Below are 12,103 nucleotides of genomic sequence, written 5' to 3' on the forward strand. Positions count from 1 at the left end.
CGCCTAGGCGGCTAGGCGGCCGATTTTTAGAACAGGGCTCTCAGATAATAGTTTAAATTCATATTATTTTATAAGTGACCAACTAAATTTGTTTTGGTTCATAAAAATCATATATGAAGTTCAATTTAAAGATTTTTCTAAAAAATTCTAAGGATAACTTCTATCTCTTTTTTTTTTAAATTTCACTCATCAATTTAATTATAGTGCTAGATCTCATACTAATGGTTTCATCTTTATATGATTTAATAAAATGATTTTTGATTTAATTATAGTTATTTTTTTCTATATTTCATTCTATTTAAGTATGAATGCTAAGTTTCATTCTATATTTCACACTAAACCTCAAATTTTAAATAAAATACATTATGGCGATCTATATATAATTATCTATTGGATCACAAACACTAAATATAATGATAGATATATTAAAAATGAATTACAAAATTTATTTGAGATAAGAAAAAAGGTAAGAAAAATATATTTGATAAATTTATTACAATAATTTATTTCATTCAATATTGCATAATTAGAAGAAAAAAAATACATGAATATGTTAAAAATAATCAAACACCAAAGTAGATAATGGAAATGGATATTTTCAACTTCATTATCTTGTTGTGCGATGATTGAAATTGATATATTGGAATTGAGTGCTAAGTTTCATTCTAACGGTTTCATTCTAATTTTCTATTCTAACTAAATTTAATTCTTTTTAAATATATGATTTTTTTTTAATCTTAAGGACCCAATATTTTTAACGAATTTCTTTTTGTTTTATAAAAACACTTAAACCTAAAATTTTAAATATAATAAACATTATAATGATCTTTATATAATTATCTATTGGGTCACAAAAATTAAATATAATGATACATATATTAAAAATAAATTACAAAATTTATTGGAAGATAAGAAAAATATATTTGATAAATATATTACAATAAATTATTTCATTAAGTGCTGCATAATTAGAAAAAATACATGAATATGTTAGAAAATAATCAAACACCTAAAGTAGATATGGAACTGGATATTTTCAACTTCATTATCTTATTGTGCGATGATTGGAATTGATATAATTAACTGCATCACCAATAAACGTGAAATTTTTGTTATAACCATCAAAATTTTATTTTATATATGTGAATTTAAATTAGAAATATGAAAATTAAAGAAGAAATAAGTATAATCTAGTATGGCTTTAGAAATATACAATGTTAGATATAGATAATACTTTCTAAAATAAATTTAGAATCAAATTTTTGATTTTCAACCCATAAAACAACATAAAAAATAGACACATAAATATAGTAGAAGAGGATGAGAGAATGATTACTTATTAGATGATAATCGAAAATAGACATTGAAGATATGTCTAATGTAAAATTTAAAATATAGTCTCTAATATAGTTATTATAAAAAAAAACTCATGTAAGATATATATCATATAGTCTCTAAATTTAAAATTTAGAATACAGGTTTTACAATAATAGTTAAATTGATTTTTTAATCTATACAACAACAACAACAAAAAAAACAAAAAACAAAAAAATATACAGTAAAACCTCTATATTCCAATTAATAATGTCGGGACCGGAAAATTCTATTAATTTATAGAGGTATTAATTAATAAGTTATTAATTTATCAATAAATTAAATTAATTTATAGAGAGAATTTTCTGTTCTCATATTTTTGAAAATTTCCTATTTAAAAATAAGAAGCTTTTGGTTATAATTCCATATTTAAAAATATTTCTTTTATTTATAGTACCTTATACTTTTATAATTTAAAAATTGAGTAAATTTGGGAAAATACCCTCTTTTTGTTTAGACTTTTGAAAAATACCCTCTTTTTCTTTTTCTTTTAAAAACAATTTTTAAATTTATAAAAGAAATAATTTGAATGGGTACCTTGCATATTAATAGAAATTTGAAAACTACACCATAATTTTAAAATATTTGAAACATACCTTATTTGTTTCCTAAAATGACATTTTTGCCCTTAATCACTAATTAAAAAATCAGAAAATAAAAATAAAATAAATTGATTAATTTGTTTTATAAACTATAAATATTAAGCTTGTTCATATTTGGAAAAAAAAACAAATACTCAAAATATTTTAGAGAAAATTTGTTTACGACCTTGTTCGTATTTTTTTTGTTATAGATATTTTGTTTTTAATTATTTAAGATAATGATTAGTATTTTCTTAATTTGTTTTAAATTAAGAAGATAATTATATATTAAATATATTTATAAGGTACGAAAAAACTAAATTGAAATAAATTTATAAATTTTAAATATATAATAAAATATTATCTAGATTTATGGTTATTTAAATACAATATATTTCATTCATAGTAATTACAAATATAATTATATAACTTAAATTAAATCGTTTGAATTATTAAATTATTATTTGAAAATTATAGACAAATAATAATTATCTAATTTTTTTTTATAAAAAAATCAGTAGTTCAAAAAGTCCACAATGTAAAATATCAATGAACCAAAATATAAATCGACTGTCTTAATATAAGTCGATAGAAAAAAAAATTAAGTCGATTAAAATAATATATAAGTCGATGGTTCAAAAAGTCTACTTTATTACTAAATCAACGGAAAATATAATAAATCTTTGAAGAATAAATAAGTCAACGAAAAAATTTATAAAATCAACAATAATAATAAATAAGTCAACAGTTTAAAACATCGTCTATGTAAAAAACCAATCAACAAAAATATAAGTCGAGTGTTTTAAAAGAAATCGATAAAAAATAAATTTAGTCGACGAAAATGAAATATAAGTCGTCAGTTAAAAAAATCGACCTTATTAATAAGTCAACGTAAAATGAAATAAGTCTATCATGAATAAGAAAGTCGACATAAAAAAGTTATTAATCGACGAACAAAAATATTAAGTCAATAGTTAAAAAAAATCGACTATGTTATTAAATCAACGAGCCAAAACATAAGTCGACTGTTTTAAAAAAAATCGAAGAGGCAAAAAATTAAGTCAACAGAAGTAAAAAATAAGTCGTTAGTTAAAAAAAGTCGATTTTATTAATAAATCAGCATAAAATGAAATAAGTCTACAGAAAAATATGGAGAATAAAATTTTATAAATTATTATTTTATTTATTATCAATTATATAATTTTAAATTATTTCTGTTTTTAATAAATTATGATTATAAATAATATTATCAACAATAATTTTTTTTTTTTTTTTTTATTCAAAATTTTAGATTAAGATTAAACTTTAAAGTAACCATTGTAAATAATTTTTTAAATATTTTTTCATAATTTTTTAATAAAATTAACTACCTTTTTAATAAAAAATTTAAAATATATCGTTAAAAATTAGTTTTAGATTTCATTTTTATAATTTAAAATTAATATTTAAATAATATTTAAACTATTGTAAAGGGTATTATTGTCAATTTTTAACAAGAAAAGAGTAGTTTTCAAATTACTATAAAATTAGGTGTAATTTTAAAATTTCTTATTATATTTAGTATATTTATAAAAATCTCCCTTTATAAAATTACTAAAAAATCTTATTGAAACTTAATAATAATTAAACCAAGAGGATCTATATTTTTAATATCAAATCAATTAATTGGTAATAATTAAATATCTAATTTTTACAAAGTTGTCCGTTGACCAAATCATGTTCGTCTTTCACCGTGGAAGTTGTTTTGTAACTTTGAATGTTATATAACTAATAGTTCCAAAGATTCATTATCCTAAATATTTTTTAAGAACAATAATGAATAATAGCATTCTACCAATGTTAAATCATGATTGTTTGTTAAGTCATATGGTGCAGATTTTAATGATTCATCATTATTGAAAACACATAAAATAGTTTACTTTGCAAAAATATGTTAAAGAGAATCGTTTAATTGAAACAAACTTTGGTAATATGTTTAGTTAAAAATGTGTTTCGTACATTGTAGATTTTTTAATTTATATAATATGATAGATATTAAGCGATAGACTTTATAATATTGTTAAAATTTAATATATCAAAATAAATAAACTATCTTGTGTTAAAAATATTTATATAACCATGATTAATATTATTTCGAATTTAGTATATTTTTTTCTCTAAATTTCGATTTTTTATTTATTAAAAATATAGCTTTAAATTTAAATTTGAACAAAATTGTCATCTTATATATAATTGTAGTTTTTATTAAAAAAAAATAGAAAAGGGGTATATTTCAAAATATAACTCAAAAACAGGGTATTTTTCAAAATCACCCTTAAAAATTTCTTTTAAATTTTTTTTATGAATTTTTCCATTTGTAAATTGTTTTAGGATTTTTTTTCTTTTGATTTCCTAATTGCTATGGTGTTTGATGTAGATATTTTTATATTAAGAGCATCGTAACATTAGTTTAGTTATTAATGCAAATTCAAAATTAGAGATGAGCTCCAACAAAAATGCAAATTCAAGAATAAACAAACAACACTAGAGTCATATTTCACTAAATTTTCTTAGATATATATATATATATATATATATATATATATATATATATATATATATTATATTTTATCTAATTATTAGTTTATAATATAGATGAGACCATATGTTTACATAGGATTTTCAAAAAAATCATTATCTTATGAATTTATCGATTTATGTCATATTTTACATTGGTACCAAATCACCGGAAAAATTTATTAATTTAGAGAGATTATTAATTTATAGAGTTAATTTATAGAGGTTTTACTGTATTTAAGATTTGAGATATAGTGGAAGAGGATGAGAGGATGAGAGAATAAAAAAAATGAGTATTTATAGGATGAGAAGTGAAAAAAGTTACAATTAAAAAAAAATTATGGGAGTTACAATTCTAATTTATTGTGAGTTAAATAAAATTAAATGAAGAAATATAGTTAAAGCATAATATATATGATTTTAGTTTTATATTAGAGTGTGAGTTAAATGTATATGATTAAATTTATTTTGTTAACTTTTTTCTATTTAAGTTAGATTGCCAAGTGGACCAATAAGGAGAGAGTAAAACAATTAATTTCTCCACAAACTTAGTTATTTTATGGGAAAAATGTCATTTAAATCATCACTTTGCCATTTGTGGAGGTTTAAAGCATGAACTTTGAGCCTGATGTTTTTAATCCTCAATTTCTAGTTGACTTTCAATTTAATCTCTAACTTTCGTTGACGAAGCCGATTGAGGCACGTCTTTAACTGGACAAACGGAGGATTAAGACGCTGTTATCTGTCCGTCTAATATATCCGTTAATAAGCGAAACGACGTCGTTTAATCAAATGAAAACTCCCAAATTCGATTAAGCTCGAACCCTAGAATACCAAATCGAAATTAGAAATACAAAATCGAAGATTCTCTCTCGTTTTCTTCTCTAATCTCGATTTCTTCTCAAATCTTGATCTCATCTTTATTCCTCAAAATCTGTTGACTCGATTCCGATGAGTTCTGGCTCCTAGACATCGATAGTACTCGCGGCACGAGTAGTTCCTTCAAATGAGATTGAGTGTGGGTTAGGAGTAAGGATCTTTACATTGAAAACTCACCACAGCTATGTAGAAGTCTTGATTAGAGAAGAAAACGAGAGAGAATCTTCGATTTTGTATTTCTAATTTCGATTTGGTATTCTAGGGTTCGAGCTTAATCGAATTTATTGGTTTTCATTTGATTAAACGACATCGTTTAGCTTATTAACGGATATATTAGACGGACAGATAACAACGTCTTAATCCTCCGTTTGTCCAGTTAAAGACGTGCCTCAATCGGCATCGTCAACGAAAGTTATAGATTAAATTGAAAGTCAACTAGAAATTGAGGATTAAAAGCACCAGACTCAAAGTTCATGCTTTAAACCTCCACAAATGGCAAAGTGACGATTTAAATGACATTTTCCCCGTTATTTTATCAGATTTGTACACATAACTTTGAGTCGTGCTGATAACTACGTGAACTTAATAAAATTTTGAATTTCTTATACAAATATTCCAAATACTGTTAAAACCATCAAATTGATAAACGATGTTAATATTCCGTTAACTGATGCTGATTAAGATGCCTCATAAGCATTGTTTCATTTAAATTTTAACATAAAAGCCATAGGAGGATTCGAACTCAAGACCTTTACTAGCAATGAGCAAACTCGATAACAAGTATGCTACCACAATTTTTTTTTCTACACTCTAACACACACACACACATATACATAACCAAACAATGGTTATGAGTTCGAATTAAAGATGGTGTCGAGCAATCTTCGGTCTTAAGCATTAAAGTCTTCCAAACTTAAGCATCAGCTAGAAGGACTTGGGAGGCTAATTACTGGTGTCGGATCCCGAACTCCCAGTTCGGACCTCAAGCCACGTGGTTGCAAAATCAACTAAACTTTCGTCAATAGTCAAACTCCGAGCCGAAGCGCCAGTTCTATTCCGAGCGAACCAAAGAACTCAGAGAATATCAGCAAAGAGAAGGGAAAGTTAGGAATTGGGCAATGGGCCAAACACTCAAAGGCCTAGTAAAAGCTAAGAGGAATTCAAACCATGGACATTATAATATTTATGATGGAATCAAAACGGACACATTAATGAGAAATTTTTACATTAATTAGACAATTAATGTAAATTATTGTGTATAAATATAGAGTTCCATAGAGTACAAAATGGACATAGAAATCTTACTATACTACTAATACTAGACTATTTCTCTTTACCTTCTGCAAACATTTTTCATATTATTTTCTATACATATTTATCTTGTATTTTTGATCTTGAGATGTTTAACCAACAAATAATATAAATACTTGAGTATGTGAATCCGACATCCACACGTGTTATGTAGTTTACCACAGAAGTATTAAAAGCACTCTTTTAATATATATTGGATTATTAGGAGGTGTTATTGGTTTGTGATTTAAATAGAGTTTTAGTGACTTCAAATGTTATTTAGAATCTGTTGTTATTCAATCAAGATTTTTAAAAACTTTGGTATTATTAGTTTAAGATTTGAAAAAAGTAACTTAAAATCTTCATAAATCTAAAGTTACTTTGGTATTATTAGTTTAAGATTTGAAAAAAGTAACTTAAAATCTTCATAAATCTAAAGTTATTGGATTCATACTTTTATGAAGTCACTAAAAGTTTTATGTTATTCAATTAAAACAAAAGAATATGTGATTGTTAATGAATTAAATTATTATGTTATTGGTTTATGACTTTCTCTAAACTTTTCTTCACAAAATAAAGTTATGAAAAGTATCATCAAAATAGAGAAATTGTTTGGAAACTTTACAAGATTATGAAAATCTAATCAACAAAATTAGAGAAAATTCTCTAACAATTGTTTAGAATCCTTCATTTTTTTACTTTCTATGTTTTTATTAAGTTATCAAAATTCCTTGTAAAATAGGAGCCAATAACACCCCCTTAATATAATGAGTTTTAGAACTACGTCAAACCTATTAAAGATGGAAATATGTCGCAAGACCATCAATGACTTTATTATGGAACTGTGAGAAGGCAGATCCATTCAAACCAGCAAGGGCTCCCAGAATCTTAGAGGGATTAGATTATGGAATGTGTCGCAGGACCATTGATGACTTTATTATGGAACAACAAGAAGGCATATCCATTCAAGCCATCAGGAGGACTTATACAAGGAGATCCACTCTCTCCCTATCTCTTTGTACTCTGTCTTGAGAGGTTGTGCCAACAAATTGAAATGTCGTTTGCTTCTAAGGAGTGGAAACCGATAAATCTGTCTTGGAGTGGTCCAAAGGTTACACATATCTTCTTTGTGAATGACCTAATCTTGTTTGCGGAGGCATCAGTGCCTCAAATTTGGGTAATAAGGAAGGTAATTGAGCGGTTTTGTGTTGCGTCGGGTCAGAAAGTGAGTTTAGAGAAATTAAAAAAAAAATTTCAGATAATGTGTCTCAGGACCTAGTGAAGCTAATTAGCGATAAAAGAGCAATTAAGGCCACCAGGGATTTAGGGAAGTCTCTTGGGATGCTAATCTTACAAAAACGCATAAATAAGGATACTTTCAGTGATGTTATTGAGCGGGTGTCTTCACGGCTGTCAAGATGGAGGTGTCAGTTTAAAAGCTTTTCGGGTCGGATTACACCCACCAAAAACGTACTATCATTGATATCAGTACACAAAGACCACGATATCCATACCACAATCTACTTTGGATAAGTTGGACAGATTGTCGCGATCTTTTTTTTTGTGGGAAGCACGATGAAAAAAACAAAACAACACCTCCTTGCATGGGATCAAGTGTGTTTACCCAAAGCATATGGGAAGGGGGACTGTAACGCCCCGACCGCCACCTCTCTTAATAGGCCCTACGTCCTCTCTCGGCCCATAGGCCCACCATCTTCCGACGGCCGGTCCGCTACGTCTAGGAGACTTTAATGACTTGTTTACGACCCTACAAATCCCCACATGATATTTTCCTGTGTTTTATCCTCACTCACACAGTTCCGACAATCATTTCTCGGAAGGTCACCCATCCTTAAATTGTTCTAGATCAAGCACGCTTAACTGTGGAGTTCTCTCAGGACAGTTAACCGAAAAGATAAGTGCACTTTGGTGACATAGGTGGTCAAATCAATTCTTTTAAACCTCTCTGCATGCACCACCATATTCCTGAAACCGGAGTGTTACAAAAACTACAGATTTGCTCTACAAAACAGATAAATAAGGCTTTTCAATCGAAAGCGGGATGGCGTGTTTTACATGATAATGTAATTCTTTGGTCACCGATCTTAAGGAGTAAATACAAAATTGGAGACTCACATGATAGATCTTGGTAGGTATCCAAAGGTAATTGGTCCACATGGAGGAGTATAATGGCAGGACTGCGAGATGTGGTGATACCGAGTTTGAGCTGGGTTGATAACATCGTATTTTCGCCCACTTTTACTATGTTTTTGTTAGGTTTACAATGGAGAAATCAAGAGATATTTGAGACTTCAAGGCTATTTTCATGTATTTGTGCTTCAAGAAGGGTTTAGGAGTTTCTAAGCAAAATGGACCAAAAGACGAGCAAAACCCGTTTCAGGACAGATTTGAAGCTCCAGAAGTTAGGCGTCCGTTGGAGGCCTTCCTGTGAAGAAAATTTGGAGATCTTGGACTCTATGGAAATCTGGAAGAGTCAAGATTACTATGGAGGAAGAATCAACTCAATTCCAGCTGCCAACCAGAAGTTACAGCCGATTAAAGTCAACCTATCCGAGACCGGTTGCAAGGCGTGCGACTTGTGGTGGAACCCTTGTTGGGACCGGTCACAGCCCCACGTGACCGGTCTGGAGCATCTTGGTGAGCACGGTCACAGACCCTCATGACCGGGCTTGGCCAACTCGTCCCCGCACTTATCGAAACTACGTAGTTTTGCCAAAAAACCCTAAACCGACCTTGAGGAGCCCTAGAAGACTTGGAGAGCTATAAATACACCTTGAGGAGCCCTAGAAGACACAAGCCGGCCTCTGGCCGCACCTATCTCCATATAACTCGGCCTCTTGGCCGCAAGTTCTCTCTTTCACTTTCACCATAGATCTAAACACTTTTTTTTTCATAGTTTCTTCGTTGTTCTTTGTTCTATTGCTTCAAGGGAGATGGATCCTTCTCTTTGTATCTCATAGATAAGTTTTCTGAACCCTTTTACTTCTATATTTAAGTTTATGATTTTGTTTTCTCTTTGCTTTCATCTCTTCTTATAGATCTAGGGTTTTGTTGATGGGATTATCCTATTGATTCGTTTAGTTGCTGGATCTAGGGTTACTTTCTCTTAGTAATTCTTTTGGGACATCTTTTACTCGATGCACCGTAGTTAGGTTCGCTACCTAGCTGCTGATCCAAGAGGTTAGGAGCTCTAATTGGGTAAACCTAACCTCGGACATTGTGTTACCAATCCTTCGTGTTGTTGCCTGCGTAAGTTAAGTAACAGGGCTTAGAGTACTTAGCGAATCCAATCTTAATGCGTCGAACTATGCGTTGTTGCCTGCGCAAGTTGAGTAACGGAGTATAGGGAGATTTGTCGGCTTATACTATAACCTAGGATAACTCGTTTATTCTCCTTTCGTAGTTATGAATTCGATTGTAACAAATCTAAGATCCTTAATATGCTTGAATGAAACGATCCTTAAATCCTATACGAACCCCTTGATCTCTAACGTTTATTTCCTTTGCTTTTTAGTTTCAAAACCGTTTCCAAAACCAACCAAATATATTTTTATCTTAGCCATATTCTTACTCTTAGTAGACTTGTGCCGCAACCTCAATCTCTATGGGATTCGATCCTTAAATACTACATACGAATCACTGTGCACTTGCAGTAGGCGTGTGGTCTTTTGAGGTAAAAGATTGAAGCGAAATATCACACGCATCATGGGTCCTAGCGACGAAGGAGATATATGCTTCTGGAAAGATAAATGGTTGTCAAATATGTCGTTATGTGAGTTGGTAATTGGAGCCAGGGAATTGGGAGGAAGTTCAAGTCAGCGATGTATGGAGAAATGGTACGGGTTGGGATTTACAACGGATCATTCCATATGTTTCAGAAAATATGAGACTCAAGCTAGCAGCCATCGTGGTGGATACAATAACAGGGTCGAAAGACAAATTGCCCTGGGGGAACAGATGGGACGTTTATGGTAAGGTCAACCTACTCTTTTTTAAGTCTGGATACGGCACTGAAACAGAGTTTAGGAAGCTTCTTTGATCGGATTTGGAGAGTTGTTGTTCCGAAAAGGGTGCGTGTGTTCTTGTGGTCAGGTGTGAATCATTTGATAATGACTAATGTGGAGAGACATATAAGACACTTAGGTGATTGAGGTTAATGTATGGTGTGTAAGAGTGGGGAGGAGACAATTTTACACATCTTTCGCGATTATCCCGCTATGGCAGGAGAGTGGAATCGTCTTGTACCTCCACGAAGAATACAAACTTTCTTTTCGAAATTCTTGTTGGAGTGGATCTACGGAAACTTAGGAGATGATACAAAAATAAGTGGCTGTCTGTGGGCTACGATATCTACACAGGCGGTCTGGAGGGGCTAGACATGGAGATGTGGAAATGTCTTCCAGAGTGGATGAGAAATGTCGGGATCGAGTTCGTTTCATCAAAGAATTATCAAAGGAGGTTTGGGCTACGCATGAGTCAAGGCCAAGAGCCTTGGATCAGATTGTCAAGGAAGAGAGGATGATCACTTGGACTCTACCTATAAAGGGATGGTTTAAGTTAAATACTAATGGAGCTTTACATGTTAACCCCCTGTTAGCAACATCTCGAGGGGTTGTGAGCCTTGGGTTACATTCATATATTCATAGGTAATAATAAAGAGATAAAAATTTTATTGTAGTTTACCAAACTAAAATCAAGGGTATCTTAGAATTTCAAATAAATATATTTTATGTTTATTGATTTTTCGAAATTTATTGGTTTTAAACTATAAAATAAATATTTTTTTTTATATAAAATCTGTATATATAATTAGTGAGTACTCTCTCCATCTAGGGTGTACACATCAATATCCATGTCATCATATTTTATATTTTTGTGGGCTCCACATATCTTATTTATTAAAACAAAAACTAAAATTAATTCACACACTTTATCTTATAAAAAAACTTAAAACTAAAATTAGTTCACACTCTTTGTTGGGGTCGGATTCCATCCTTTGGCGCCGAGCCAGACTTAGAACACCTCGGGAGTTTTACAGAGATCACCTCGGGATATCGCATCATCCACCCCGGGTTATCCACCTAATCAGCCTAGGGTATCCGAGCCCATCACCTCGGGGGTACCCGGACACGACATTAGGGATACCCGAGCCCAATCGCCTCGGAGTGCCCGAGCCCATCGCCTCGGGGTACTCGAACAAGACAGCTCGGGGTACCCGAGCTAGTCTCTCCTGTATACCCGAGCCGATTGCACAAGTTCTCCGAGGCGAAGTCTTCATCATCACCCGAGGCAAAGACTTGGTAAATATTCATCTTCAAAGTATCATTTCCAAGCAAGGCGTCATTTCCGAAGGATCATTTCCGATAGACCCGGAAATGATAGGGGAGAATCTCGAAAGATCA

Source organism: Arabidopsis lyrata (assembly GCF_000004255.2).
Source record: "Arabidopsis lyrata subsp. lyrata unplaced genomic scaffold ARALYscaffold_5, whole genome shotgun sequence".
Lineage (NCBI taxonomy): Eukaryota > Viridiplantae > Streptophyta > Magnoliopsida > Brassicales > Brassicaceae > Arabidopsis > Arabidopsis lyrata.